The 15,967-nt window shown below is 35.8% G+C and overlaps 1 protein-coding gene across 3 annotated transcripts in view; it reads right to left on the bottom strand.

Moving 5' to 3' along the window:
- The window catches only part of LOC115228959 (tectonin beta-propeller repeat-containing protein 1), an 81,168-nt gene extending 74,715 nt beyond the window's left edge, over window positions 1–6,453 (bottom strand). For all 3 annotated transcript variants that reach the window (XM_036499107.1, XM_029799407.2, XM_036499101.1), the window contains exon 1: window positions 5,295–6,453. The gene's annotated coding sequence lies outside the window, so the exon portion shown is untranslated. The remainder of the gene's footprint in view (window positions 1–5,294) is intronic.
- Between the last annotated feature and the right edge of the window lie 9,514 nt (window positions 6,454–15,967).

The following is a 15,967-nucleotide window of genomic DNA, read 5'->3' as shown; positions in this document are numbered from 1 at the left end:
GTTTCTCTGTTACTTTTCATATTGTATTATTTATAGCTACATTTAAAGCAGTGAGCAGGTAGAATCATTGATGTGCTGGACAAAATGCTTAGCAGTATTTCTTCCAGTTCTTTACATCCTGAGTTCAAAAACTCGCAAGGTCAACTTTGCCTTTCATCTTTCTAGAGTTGCTAAACTAAAGTACAAGCCAAGTACTGAGGCTGACGTAATCGACTAACCTCTCCCCCTAAAACTGCTGGCCTTGTGCAACAATTTGAAACAGTTATTTAAAGTTACATTTGCTATTTATAGTTGTTATACCATTCAGATAGATCCTCATTCCCATACCTCTGTTTAAACCTATATCTCTCATCACAAAAGTTATGATTAGAGAGCACAAGAATTAAATTTTTTGGAAAACATACAATTAAATACATCAACCTTAGAAGAGTGATAGGCAAAGTTGACTTCAATAATATTTGGCTCAGAATGTAAGAAACAATAATTAACCCTTTAGCATTCACATTATTCTGTCAAAAGTAATGCTTATTTAGTCACATTGTTTTGAATTAATCATGTATTACTTTGTAGCTTGGAGATTTTTATGAGGTTACTGTTAATTTTTAGAATGATATTGTAGCATTGGTGTGAGAGGCTAGAAATGGCTGATTTGACCATAAAACTCGTAGAATATTTTGGTTAGATGTGGCTGGTTTAAATATTAAAGGGTTAAATACTATGTGGTATTTTGTCCAATGCTGTAATAATTCTACAAATCTATCACCCTACATTTAAGAATAATATTTACAAGGAGGCACATTTATAAAAAAATGTATTATCATATGACATCACAAGTTTAGCTAAAGAGAAATATGTAACCACAGACTAGCTCATATAAAGTAAGCATAATCTAACAACTCACAATCAGTGTTTCTTCTGCAACCACATCAAAATAAAGCCATATTTGATTTTATTGTTTGTTTCTACTCATAAAAAAACAGTTTCTTAAAAGTCACCAACAGTAAGAGAAGAGTAGTGTTTATTGCAACATGGGTGATGTTTGTGATGAAATAAGTCTTATGTAACAGATGTTGACATATTTTAAACAATTGTATGGGTAGAGAACAATATATAATTTTCATGATATTTCTTAACACAGCTTGCATAACTATCATTTAGTCAGAGAAAGACAGAGGACACTGATAATCTTTATAGACCCTCCTAGATTGATAAGCTAAATGTGGTTGATGTTCAGTTTGAACTATTTTACAGTTTGATAGAAAATAAAGAACAGAGAAAGAGTTCTAGAAGACTACAGTTTTGTGGATGAAGGAATAGGAGAAATATTTAAATGTATTTTGAAAACCAAGATACAAGAGATAGGCTTAGAAAGTGGTACACAGCTTGCTAGTTCCAAGTAGTAGAAGCCGTCATATAGTAGAAGTCAAAGTTCATTTTTCTTCTTTAATGCCTATTTCATATACTAGTATGGGTTAGATGGGAACATATTTGTGGCAGGATTTTACAGATGGATGATCTTTCTGTCACAAACCCTTGCCTGCTTTTTAAGTAAGAGAGACTGTATTTCACAAGTACAGAGTGGTTGATCATAATGCCAACAACAAAAGTAAACAGATTTGAATTAACTCAATGTAATATGAAAAAGAAAAAATCTTTACAAAAATAAAGTATATAGGCATAGGCGTGGCTGTGTAGTTAAAAAGTTTGCTTCCCGACCACATGGTTCCAGGTTCAGTTCCATTATGTAGCACTTTGAGCAAGTGTTTTCTACTATAGCCTTGGGTCAACAAAAGCCTTGGGAGTGGATTTAGTAGGCAGAAACTGAAAGAAGCCTGTCGAGTGTGTGTGTGTCTTTGTTTGTCCACTACTACCACTCGACAAACGGTGTTGGTGTGTTTACGTCCCCATAACTTAGCGGCTCGGCAAAAAAGACCAATAAAATAAGTACCAGGCTTTTAAAAAAAAAGTACTGGGGTCAATTCATTCGACTAAAAATTCTTCAAGGTGATACCCCAGCATGACCGCAATTTAATGATCTAAACAAGTAAACGAAACGATATATATCTCTCAGAAAAAAAGGGGTTTATTTCTTGAGATCAAACTCTAGCCACGGCATTTTTTTTTTTTCCATAAAATTAAATGTTTGCTACAGTCCTGGTTTCTTTGATTCTTAGTTTATTACCCCACGATCATTATTTCAGACAGTGAGCACCTTAACAAAAGCAGCCCAGTTAGTGTCCTGGCTGAAATAGCAAATGTTTTCAGAAGAAATATTTGAATTAACTCCCTTCAAAAGACAGTTTATAAAATTTATGTTGGTTTCACAATATCACGGGTTTCTTTAGATTTTCCATCATGACAGAATCTGATGATCTTAAGATCCTAATATGATAACTATTTCTTTCTTGTTCTCGCCAACAAACATCAAGTGGAAAATTGGGTCCAGCCACGAACCTCTAACACTTGGCTTGAATGCAGTTGACTCGGTAACCTAATGGTGTGGTCTGCTACTATTGTAACACTCTGAGCCTTGATAATACAGCTATTAACATGCTGTAGTATATTTTAATATATCATGATTGGATGAGCACTTTGTAAGTTAATTTGGGTTTGGTTAGAAAAGAGCTTAATTCATTATCAGATATGGCAATAAAGCTACAAATTCTATCCGACAATAACAAAATGTTCTTCGCCGAAAATTTTAATCAGGCAGTGGGAAATTTCCGATGTTACGAATTAAACCATCCATTGGCTTGATTAACAGCTTTACTCTCAGTCTGGGATGAGTTAATCGGACACCACCGCCTTTCTGTTATTTTCACTTTATTATAGTTGCCAACCTGTCAGCTAATAAAATAAAGGTGCGTGTGCATGTATGATACAGGTAGTTAGTGTTAGAGCCTACATGTGCCATGTCTACTGGTAGCATTATCGATATTAGAAGGATATAATAAGCTTATCCAAAGAAAGAATATCATGAAAATTGCTACCGTCTATTGATTTGTTTCCAGACACAAGACTGAATGTAAAATTAAGTAGGGAGTTGTTTTTTCTTCAATTATGTTGGCCGAGGTGGGACCAATTTTTCCTTTACGACATGTTTTTATATTTAAATATGAACATGACATATTACAGACAATAAAAATGAAATGATTATTTCATAACAATGAATAAGTAAAACAACAAAATAAATTTGTGAAATTTGAAAATAGTAGCTTCTTTTATCACATCGTATGAGAAAGTCGTGACGGAGGAAGAAAACAGTACCCTTTTAAAACCTATTGTAGCAATGTCAGAATATTTGCAACAGCAAGAAATACGACAATAATAGGGGTGCAAGTTATATATTCAATATGAAGCCTAACTACTGAAGTAAGAGATATTGGTAAATTTTTACAAGTGCATTAGACTTTGGTCCGAAGAAGTTTCAATCAGCTTCACTTTTAATATAAATTGGCTAAGATTTCATTTCTCGAATAACTAAACCAAATGATTTATGTTCTTAGTCATTAAGTATTATCTTTTTATTTATGTTCTTAGTTATTAAGTATTATCTTTTATAAATTAAACTGAAGAATCAAGTTGTAAGAAATATTCCTACTGCCATTGTGATTGCAGGTAGTAAAACATAACAAGAGATTGTTCTCTATTGATATCTGTGACTGAAACATAACTATCACCAGTCGAATTTACTGAACAGTCAGACAAAGAAAGAATAAATAAATAACGACCTATAAAGAAAAACGTGTAAAATCGATTTTAAGTAATAGCTGAGAGTAGAAGAGGAGCCGTGTTTGAACGTTCAATATACGCAGATACAATTAATAATGATGTTAATTTCTAACAATATAACAATTGTTTATGATTTAGGCACAAGGCGGGGAGGAGGTTAGTCGATTACATAGTCCCCTGTAGCTGACTGGTACTTTGTTTTAGCGGCCCTGAAAGAATGGAAGATAAATTTGGCCTCGGTAGGGTTTGAATTCAGAACGTAAAGAATCGGAAGAAATAATGCAAACCATTTATTCCGACAGTCATCGCAAAAATGGACTGCAAAACAGTGGAATTAACAACAAAAATTAGCGATTATATATGTGTAAGTTGATTAGAATAAACAGTGAACTAAGAAGAAAAGGTTGGTGCATTTATAGGTGCATATCTGAAAGAGTTGGTTACAAGAAAAAGTGAACTTGAAGTGAAAGGTTGATTTAATTAAACGTGTTTTAGCAAAAAGAAAAAAAAAAAGAGTTAGCGGACGGTGCAATGGCTTAAGACAAAAAATTAGTTAAATTTTTAGGAATGTGTCGTTACGCCAGTATTGATCTGCGGTGGATGATTATTGTTTCCAATTTGATTATTAAAACTAGGCAGACAATAATGCTGTACTGATTCATACAAAATTCAGCTTAAACATTTTATTTTTACCTCACCAACCTGTTACTGTGTATAAAAATAACGACAGTCAGATAGTGGTGAATCTAAAAATATTCCCTTTTTTTTCCTTAAGATATGAGAATCTTAAAAACATTAAATGCGGGTTGTTACACATAGTAAAAATATAGTAAACATTCAACAAGTTTTAATCATGCCTGGGTGATAAATCAGGATATCCGGGATAAGGAGATAGTCTAATGATACCTAGGCTGTAAACCAGGGTGACTGAAGCATGGAGCTTATTTAATCATATCTAAGTGGTAAATCAGTTAGGGTGACTAAGGCATGGAGGTTTTTCTAATATTTAGGTATTAGTTGATGTTACTGGAAGTGAATACCAGACTCAATATATAGAAGTGATCTAATACCTAGGTAGTAATTCAATTAGGGGGCTGAGGTATGGCAGTGATTTGCGCATACTTCGATGGTAATTCGCTTTTATTTCACGATTACAATTATTATTTATATTCAATAATTTACATACATTTCTTTGCTCTTTTCTACCCTTATAACATATAAGGAAATCATCATTATTTGTCCTTGTAATGTCCCCTCGTTCGTCACTGTTGTGACACATAAAGAAACTATTATTATTATTATTATTATTATTATTATTAAAGTCCTGTTATTCAATGACGAAGATAATAGCAATCAACATTATTCATCGCGGTAATAAGAATGATGATGATGACAGTCATCATTATACCCCCACTAACAACAACATAATCATCCTCATCACTACAACGAGATCGGTTGTGTTATTTTTAGGAGGATGCGAAAACAAAAATGAAAACGAAAGAAACATTTGTTTTTATATTTATACAGAGAGAAAATAAATATTTGTGAAGCGACAAACTTACCCACTGCTCCCAGTCAATGTGTCCCAGTGTTCTGATATTTGAAGCAACTGGAATCTTTAATAAAACCGATGTGTCCACATTTAATAATTCCAACGAGAAAATTTTAAAACAGGTGAATATAGATAGACGTAAAATGTGTCTACACCAACTCCTCTATTGTATACACACTACAATAACTATGTATGTGTACATGTATCTATGTGTGTATGAGTATGCGTGTTGTAGCACTGATAGTACAGTTGTAAACCACTTTTCGTCAGGGTGGGTAGAGAAAATGTAGATTTTAATTGATAATGTGATTGAAGGGAGAAAGAGAGGGGGAGAGAGAGAATATAGCAAATGGTAGCAGTGTCTGTTGGTGAACGAGAGTGGTACTTGTGATGGTAGCAACAACACTATTTGCAGCAGCTGAGATGTGGCAGATGGCAACAGTGGTAGTAGTCTCTGCAGTTAGAGACAATATGTGAACTAAGGAAACATAAGAGGGGCGCAAACAAATGGTAAAGAGATGACATCAGTCTACCAACAATACTATATTATCATTCAACTATTCACGTGGGGGTTGTTACATTTATTTCCTGCTTCCTTGTGTTGTCTTTTTTTTTTATTGTGGTGAATTATTTGTTCAAACCTTCGTTTTTCTCAATTTTGTCCTGTTTATTAGATCCATTATAATTCATATTTGGTTTCAGATATTTCGAAACAGTGTTGTGTGTTTATGTTCTTATATAAAATATGTTGACTTCAAAATCCCAGTCTTCATTTATCTTGAAAAAAAAAAAGTAAATGCACTGTCCACGAGATAACGAAAATTTTAGCTGATTAGGGTCGTGTAGGTGAGTCAGAATGACTTGTGCTTTCAGTTTCACTGTGTGTGTGTGTATAGAAGGGGAGGGATTAAAGGACTACACAAATTAAGGATCGGTTTTAACATAAAACTTGATATTAAACCTATATTTTACTTTGGGCTATATCTTGTGTTTTTAAGTCTCAGCGGTGTTCTTTCTATCAATAGAAGCTATGAAGGTCTAGTACAGACTTCGTTCATGTTTCGTTTTTATTTCCTGTTCAAAGTTTAATTTCAAACAATACAATTTTATCTCTAATTTCGTTGATGAGGTTTTATGGGTTAGTCGTACATTATATAGACAGATTAAAATAATAATTAATCACAGAAATGTCCTTACTTGGGGTTACTTTGAGATAGTTCATATTTAGGCAATCTTTCGTGACGAAAGATTGCCCAAACGGCAACCTAGAGACGAAAGATTGCCCAAACGGCGACCCCCTGGACTTTATGAATGGCACGCCAACGAAAAACTACCTTGAATTTTTTTAGTAGTATGGCCCCACTAGCGTAGCTAGAGTGTGTGCCGCCCGAGACGGTTCTTCAGTTTGCCGCCCCCGGACCCACACACAAATACATATTGCTCCCTCCAGCTCCTCTAGTGTATGGCCTGCTTCTCGAAAAAGGTTGCTCGTTACTGCATAAACAAATAAACCTTAAAAACAGGACTGTTATTTTATAACGGTTTAAATACATTCCACAACTTTCACATTTTTTTCCATAAGCAGTACATCAGCTCAGTATGGCATTATAAAATCATCCGCGAAAGCAACCTAAGATATGAAAGTAGAATCTAATTATTCATCGTAAGTGCGTGTCTAATTCTTTCCTCGATAAAGATCCTGATTCTTTTTCCCTTCCGCACAACATCCAAACGTACTACATACCAATAGAATAACTGGAGGGTGCCGGTCCGCCCCAAGGATGTTTTTATAGGAGCGGCATTGTACAATACGTTATATTTTTGTGGGGAGGGAGGAAATCTGAAGGGCTGCCCCGGGCGGAACACATTCTTGTTACACCGTAGCCTCACTTTTTCGTCGTCATATTGGCATTCTGAGACAATCCTATCTTTACCTATAACAATGTATTCAGGAGTGAGTATGTCCTTCCTTTTCTCAAGATTACAGGGAGTAATTTAAGGGATACTTGTTTGTTTATCTAACATATCGAACGACAATACAGAGTTTCTTTCTTCGACTTCGGTGCATCCAGCATACTTCATGTTAGCACAGGTCCCACCCCTATCAACCTACACAATGAAACAAAAAATATTGAAAATGAAACCAACTGGAAACGCAGGTGGGAAGAAGCAGCTTGTTGTCGCAGGAATTCCAACCACCAGTTCTTGTCCCTACACGTGTTCAACCACCCATAAACACTGACATGTCTATAGCATCAAGCAAACATAAGACAACATATACACTTAAAAGGAGAGCCTCAAATAATGTGCATAGGATGTATACCTCAAATGCAAAAAGCAATTTCTGTGTACCAAGTTCTCTTTACCTATCCCCGCTGTGGCCACAGTCAGAATCAACAAGTGCAAAATAATAGTAATGATAATATTGGTTTCGAATTTTGGTTCAAGGCCTGTAATTTCAAAGAAGGTGTTAAGTCGATTATATCGACACAAGTGTTCACCTCGTACTTATTTTATCGACCCCAAAAAGATGAAAGGCAAAGTCGACATCGGCGGAATTTGGACTCAGAATGTAGAGATGGACGAAATGCCGCTAAGCAATTTGCCCAGAGAACTAACGGTTCAAGTACCAGTCAATTACAGGGGTCGATGTAATCGATTGTCTCCCTCCCTACAAAAATCCAGGCCTTGTGCCTATAGTGGAAAAGGATTATTATTATTATTATTATAAGTACCAGTTGATCACTGGTGTCGATATAACCGACTTACCCCTCCCCCGAAATTATTGGCCTTTGTGCCAGAATTTGAAACCATTATTTTTTGTTGTTTTCTTTTGGTAAAAGGTAGGTGAATGTAACGCGAATGGCCCGAGTGAACAGGCTTACTCTAAGAATGCGCCTCTAGATCAAGGGTAGATGAAGTGGAGAGGGCACTTGCCCTAGAGATCAGGACGATCGTGGTTTTGGGGAGTTTCCACGAGTAATCTTTGGAAGTCTCCCTCTTTTGTGGATTTGTTTGGGTTAATGTTGACATTATTACCTGAAAACGAAATCGAAAAAAAAAGTGCGACGGGTGTAAAAAAAGGGAAATGAATATGAAAACAAAAATGCCCGGAAAGCAACAGGGGAGTGGGGAGAGACCTTCGAAAATTCACAAGATCCGATGTTTTTCCCTCATAACTTTTAGGAAAATGGGGTTTTTTAAATGAAATTTCCGTTAATGTTTAAAATCACCCCCCACAAAAAAAAATACTGGAAAGGGTATAAAACAATGTATAGGAAACGAATATGAAAAATAAAATGCGCGCAAAGCAACGGGAGGTGGGGAGAAGACTTCGGAAAAGTCACAAGATCCAAGCTTTTCCCTCGTAACTTTTAGGAAAATGGGGTTTTTTCAATGAAATTTTATAGAAATACCTTTCAAACGGTATAGATTACGATTATAAAGAAATTTGTGGGGGAAATCTTTTCCGAGAGGGTGGGGGGGACTTCGGAAAATTCACAAGATCAGAGTTTTTCCCTCGTAACTTTGGGAGAACTATAATCCTCTTGAAATCATAAATTAGGCTTTTCCTCGGAAACTTAGATGCTAAACATCCCTTTGAAGGGTTTGGGCCCTTACTTATTGCAGATAGACAGACAGATAGATGTGTGTGTGTATGCGCGTATTATATATATATATATATATATATATATATAGTATAAGTAAGGACCCCAACCCTTCAAAGCGATGTTTAGCATCCAAGTTCCTGGGGAAAGCTTCCCCCCACGCCAAGTTGCTTTCCGGGCATTTGTTTCCTACACATTTTTTTAACCCGTTGCACCATTCTTTTCGATAAAGTTTTGGGTAATGTCAACATTAACCTTTATTTGCTATATTTTCATTGTTATTACCTCCTTAAACGATTAAATCCCATTCTTTTTGTGTTGTCTGTGCCGTCCCCAATCTTTTATATATACTCTCAGTGGTGAATAAAGAAAGGATTATCATTATTATAAATTCCGCCGAGGTCGACTTTGCCTTTCATCCTTTTGGGGTCGACTTTGTCTTTCATTCTTTTGGAGTCGACTTTACCTTCCATCCTTTCGGGGTCGATAAATTAAGTGCCAGTGAAACACTGGGTCGATGTAATCAAATGTTTCTGTTGTTTTGTTTTATTGAAGATTATATATAGAGATATTGAATAAACGTGCTTTCCCCTCCCCTACTGTTACACCTGTAATATAAATTGTGTTGTCATTGTATACTAATTATAGCATTATTATCAGTGAATAAAGGCCGGCGAGCTGGCAGAATAGTTGTAGCATGGGGAAAATGTCATGAGTTCAAATACTGTCGAGACCAACTTGCTTTTCATCCCTTCGAGGTTGATAAAATAAAGTATTAGTCAAGTACTAGAGTCGTTACTATCGAGTAAGCTGCCTCCCCTTATGATAGCTGATCTTGCATCAGAATCAGAAACCATTTATTATCAGTTAATAAACAACTTAGAATATTCTTGAATTTCCTCTTTTGTTGGTAACATTTTAATAAAGTGTGATATACTTTATCTCTACAACTTTCCTCCCGGTGACTTTTTACTCTGTCTTTATTTCTCGCCACTACAAAGCAGACTTGACAGTAGCGGAAAATCCAGCGTCTCCTAGATGACTGTCAAAACGGAGCTGTCAGGATTTTACCCATGTTTAATAAAATTAAGATAGTTTAAAACTTTTACACGTTTGATATCATGAAAGAAAATTTTTTATGAATACAAACGATGTTTGTCTTCTCATTAATTGAGAGAAGAGGGGGCGAAATTTTTATTCTAATAGTTGGAGTGGGGCTAGTATTTGCCGAGAACCTTTGCACTTATTAACATACCATATAAACCACTACATGCTAAGACTGCACAGTATGATCCTCAATTAGACGGAGACAAGGTATGCCTTGAACATTGGATCTGTGGATCGTACTTGGTCGATTAATCGATTACCTCCATATCATAGACATGCTAAATCAGAGTTCACCCGAAACTACACAGCAACAACCTCGTTTTTAGGCTACACGAATTTTAATGATTCAATATATTGAATTCAAAGAATCGAAATAAAGTACATGTGAACTCTTGGTGAGCCGAATCTGCAACTCGGTTTCGATCATTTTGGTTGTACTCAACTCACTTCACTTAAACCATTTGTGCCCTTCGGAAGAGCGTTAAGGTCTCAGAATTTCATCTTCCCCTTCGAAAAGTGAAGCTTAATGTCTGAATATATCAATATATTAATATGTATATTCAAACGAATGCCAGTAAAAATCAACACTCGTCATTAATGCAGTTCAGTCATAACACGTGTCTTATGAGCTTCTTCATCCTCTGTCACTCAATTTTTCTGTCTATTTCTCTCTGGTTTCTTTTATATCTTAACCTCCCTCTCTCTCTCCTTGTGCATTATCTTTTGCTTTAATTTTGTTTTGCTTTCCCTCACAATAACCATTACTCTCTACCTCTCTAATTCTTTCCTCTTATTCATCTCACCCATCTCTCTTCTGCTTCTATCCAACCTCACTTCTGTCTCTCATTCTCTCCATTCTATCTTTTCTTTCTCTGTCTATCTTCCCTTTCACATACTCCTTGTCTCTTTCTTGAATTACAGATATTTCCTTAGGCTTAGAGTACCAACACATCATCATCATCATTTAACAACAGTTGTCCATGCTGGCATGGGTTGGACGGTTTGACCAGGGCTGGCAAGCTGGAAGGTTGCACCAGACTCCAGTCTGATATGGTGTGGTTTCTACGGCTGGATGTCCTTCCTATCATAAAATATTACAGTATGCCACCTCAAGGTAGTGCACCAGCATGGCCACAATCCAATGACTGAAACAAGTAAAAAAGTTATATAACCAATGCAACATCAGAGCAGGCAGAATAGGCAGTACCAATCTAGGCTAAAACCATAAATATTAATTATTAAATATCAAAAGTACATGATTTCCAAGTATTGATAACACTTTCAATATGAAAAAAATATTTTCCAATTTATCAAACAGGCTTGCGTAGACTTGTGTGAGTGCTGTCTAACACAGGTGTCTCTTGGCAGGAAAAATAAATCATGTTTACCCTGAAGCATTTTAATTTTGAGAGATTTATTCTAAATTTCTTTCAATTATCTCCCCCATTCCTTTGAGAGCTACTAATAATTGCCACTTTTTTTTTATTGTATTCTTTCTCCTACTGAAGGAAATTTTAATTCATTGAAAACATTTTGCATATTTCATTCAGTACAAAGGCAGCGAGCTGGCAGAATCATTAGCATGCTGGGCAAAATGCTTAGCGGCATTTCACCTGTTTTCACGTTCTGAGTTTAAAATGCCACCAGAGTCAACTTTGCCGTTCGTCCGGGGGGGGGGGGTAAATTAAGTACCAGTGAAACACTGGGATTGATGTAATCGACTAGTCCCCTCCCCCAAAATTACAGGCCTTGTGCTTTTAACAGAAATGATATTTCATTCAGTACATCTCTTATTATGCTACTGTCCCATCTGAATTAGATCCGTTAGCTCATCCACCCATCCATCCATCTTTTCTGCCCACTATTCCTGGGAATATTGTGTAAATCCTCAGGGACCTCCATAAAGTTCAATCAGAAGCATTTGTCATTAAACTTTCCAGCTGGATTCCTAAGTTTTTACCGACTGAGACTATAGGTGTTATCCAACCATCTCATTTTGGGTCTACTCCTGAGTCTCCTACCAGTTACTTGGCTTGAAGAATCCATCATGGGACTCTTTTCTGTGACATTCGAATCACATGTCTGTACCTTCATAAAATGAAACCCTCTTCTACACCTGCAGGTAAGAACTTGGCTAGAATTCTCTCTACAGAGAAGAGCATTCTTAAGAAATGGAAAGAATGTTTTGCTGATCTTCTAAATCTAGTTGCAATAAAATCTTCTGGTGGACACAAGGTGCATCTAAAAGTGAAGACTAACCTCACAAAAGCTGAAATCATAAAGGCAATTAAAGTGTTCAAATGTCGCAAGGCCACTGGAGAAGATGAAATTTGGCCTGAGATGTTAAAAGCCTTAAATAGAGAAGATATTTTCTAGCCAGCTTGTGTATGCCAGGTGGCTTGGACCTCTGGAAAGACAGCAAATCAATGGCAATCCGGAATGATGATCCTTACTTTTAAAAAGGACAACTAGAGAGAATGCTCTAATTATAAAGGAATCTCCATTGAGTCTCCCTGGTAAAGTCTGTGCTGGGTGACTGGAAAAGAGATGTAGGGAAATTGTTGCACCCAAGCTTGCTGAAGAACTGTGTGATTTCCATCTTGGACACAGCACAACCAGAGATACCTTAGCTCATTTCTATAAAAACATTAATAGGTGTATAATTTAGTAAATGGCTACTATTTTGATGTTAGACAGGCACTATATCCACTGCTTTTCAACAGTACATGTTGAGTGGTCAGCTCAATAGTAAAAAAAGATATAGGTGAAATAGAGCCAGAAATTAAACTGCCTCCATATATCTATCGTTAAAGATTGATAATATGTGCATGTGTGTTTGCTTGTGTTGAAAAAACTTTAAGAGACATGTTTGGTCTTAGACCTTCTCAGCAAAATATAATCTATACACTGCTACCAAAATCTTAGGGGGATCTAATAATACTGAAACCTGTTTGGTATCGTCTCTGTTGACCTAAAAAATTGTGTGTGTATGTGTATATATAAATATGTATGTGCATATATATGTGTGTGTATGTATATATACATGCTTATATATACATACATACATATATATATATATAAATAGATATCATTATTATAAAAAATAATAGCAATAATGAAGTGGCCAGCAAGCTTAACCAAAGTAGGTAAAATATACAATAAAAATATACATAAAAATATACATAAAAAATGTAACAGTTATGCTAGAAAGAAGAGTTAACTTTCCAAAGCCACATATTTCTCGCTATAAGTAAATACACATGGTTAATGTAGTGAATATAATAAAAATAGCCCTTAACTTTGCAAAACTACAAAGACAAGTACAAATGTCTCAGTGTCAATTGATTTCACCTTTTGTGCTACCAGCATTTAGGATCATCAACTGAGTTTACAGCATAAAGCTATTTTTCAAAATGTATTCACTACACCATGCACGTTTTTATATATATAAAGAGAGAAAGAGTAATAATTTTACATTCAAGTTTTCACTGTAGTTTACTAAAGAGATGCATCTGCACCAACAATGCATGACAATTGTACAGCATCTCACCTGTATGATACAGATGCATGATGAGTTGAAATGATTGTAGTGGTTCTGATAAAGAGTCTCATGAATTCCATTTTCTATCTCCCATACTATATATATATATCATCATTATCACTACCATTTTCATTTAGTGTCTGTTTTTGATACTGGCATGGGTTAAACAGTTTGACTGAAACTGGTAAGCTGGAGAGCTGTATCAGGTTTCAGTTTAGTTTGGTCTTGTTTCTATAGCTGGATGCCTTTCCTAATGCCAACCGCTTCACAAAGTGTAGTGGTTACCTTTCACGTCATTGGCATGGGTGCCTTTTATGTGCCACCAGCACAGGTGCCTTTTACATGTTACTGGCACTAGCCACAACTATGATTTCACATGGCTTGCTGTGTCTTCTCAATGATCACTTGTCATTGCCTCTGTAAGCCTCAACATCCAAAGATAATGTTTCACTACCTTGTCTCATGTCTTCCTGTGTCTACCTCTCCCACAGGTTCCCTCCACACAGACACAGACACAAACACAGTCAAAGTGAATAATCGAACATTAAAAATAACAGTAACAAAACAAGAGGATATACACATGGAATGTATTAGTTTGACACTTGGGAAGAAGACAGTTTTTGATGTTTCAAGCATAGTTCCTTGTCAGAAAGGAAAATGGAAAAATCCAGAGTAGGAAAAATACCACCAACAGCACATGTAGTTACACACTCACATCTATTCATTCATTCATTCACACATACAAGTTATTTTTGTATCAGTTGAAATTTAATTGTGACAGTATGTTGTAGGATGTGAAAGATGAACAACGCATGAAGTTTTAAGAAGTATTTATTTAACGTTATGTTGAAAATAACTTGCCTTGTTGGGCAGGCTATAATTTCCGAGAGTATGTGAAAGAAAGTTAGATGTGGTAGAATTTTTCTTTGTTTAGTTTTGTGCACACGTTCCCTTAGCAGTAAGCCACCGATAGTGATAGAACAGAATAAGAGCTAGTGAAAGTTGTAGGGTCGTGGGATGTTGTCTCGCAGTTGCTGACAGTAAATTTCATTTCTCTCACTGACTATATTTTTTAGTAGCTGCCTTGGTTGTGATCATGATTCTAGCAGTCTATTCCCTAACTGATTGAGTTGTCACGAGCCAACTCACTCAGTTGTCAACAAGTGACTAACTGATTTTTGCTTGAGGTTCTTGCTTTTATAACTATCCAGAAGGATAGACACATAGTTGAGAACAATAAATTTAGTTGGTGGTCTTGTGATATCTCTATTCTAGCTTTTGGTGAAGTAGAAGAGGTTAGAAAGGGTCAAGTGGTAAAGACATTATTTCAGCCTAGCTAAAGGCACCTGGCATATGTAAAACTGCTGTCACTGAAAAAAACCATTGTTCCACCGTGAGAAAAGTTCTGTTGAACTGTTGATTTTAATTTGGCTATGGTGGATCAAATCAACTTCGTGCTTGCAAGATTCACTACATCTCTTCCCTCACCAGTGAGGTTCAGAAAAAGGAAACAAATGATTGAAGGAGAGAAAGAAATACATGGCTGAGGAGAACTTTTGTAAATCAGGAGAGAGGATCATTGAAGTGTATATGAGACAGTTTTCTATTTGGATTAGTTCAAATAGCGCTGTCACTTTGTGTGCCAAAATATGTGCAGTCAGTGACTGATCAGTACAGCAATTGAGCACATGTGTGCGCGTGAGGGTGTATACAGGAGTGCAGGTGCATGTATCAGAATTCACTGAAAAATAAACTCAGGTGAGTGAGTGGGTGTATTCTCAATCTGTGATATGAAAGATCTTGCAGGGTTGTATTTCACATGATACTATCTAGTAACTTTATTTGGCTGAACATGTTTCTTAATTTATGATACTGTATTAAAATTATACCCATATTCCTTTATATTGAGTGTGCTTTTTGTTTTTCTAACTTATGAACCCTCCTTAGACAACTGTATGAATATATATGTATGCATGTGGGTATATGTGTTATTATTCAGTTTATTTCAAGATTTCTTGCCAATAGAGAAAGAACTGGTTTCTAACCTAGATCCAAGGCTCCTTCATTGGAATTTCAACATCAACAACAGGGTATTTTTATTTGTTTGTATGTATGTATGTGCAGATTTGTATGTTTTATGAATATTTTCTCATGCATATAGTTGCATATCTAGACATGCTCGTATATATTTAAATGATAAACTTTTGGAAAGTTTTACAGATTTTTACATTTCCAGTGATGGATTGGATCTGTAGTCTTCGAATTAGCTTTCTCCTTTCTGGTTTTGAGAAGCCTAATTTCTCAAGATTGGTATTTAGGCATTGTGTTACATATCCCAGGGCCCCATTAATTACAGATATAAACCTGAACTTGTAATCTGGATAGAGTAACTGCAGATTTCTCAATAGTTCAGCATAAGTGTTCCCT

Source organism: Octopus sinensis, linkage group LG2, assembly GCF_006345805.1.
Source record: "Octopus sinensis linkage group LG2, ASM634580v1, whole genome shotgun sequence".
Lineage (NCBI taxonomy): Eukaryota > Metazoa > Mollusca > Cephalopoda > Octopoda > Octopodidae > Octopus > Octopus sinensis.
This window is presented reverse-complemented; position numbering and strand designations above follow the sequence as displayed.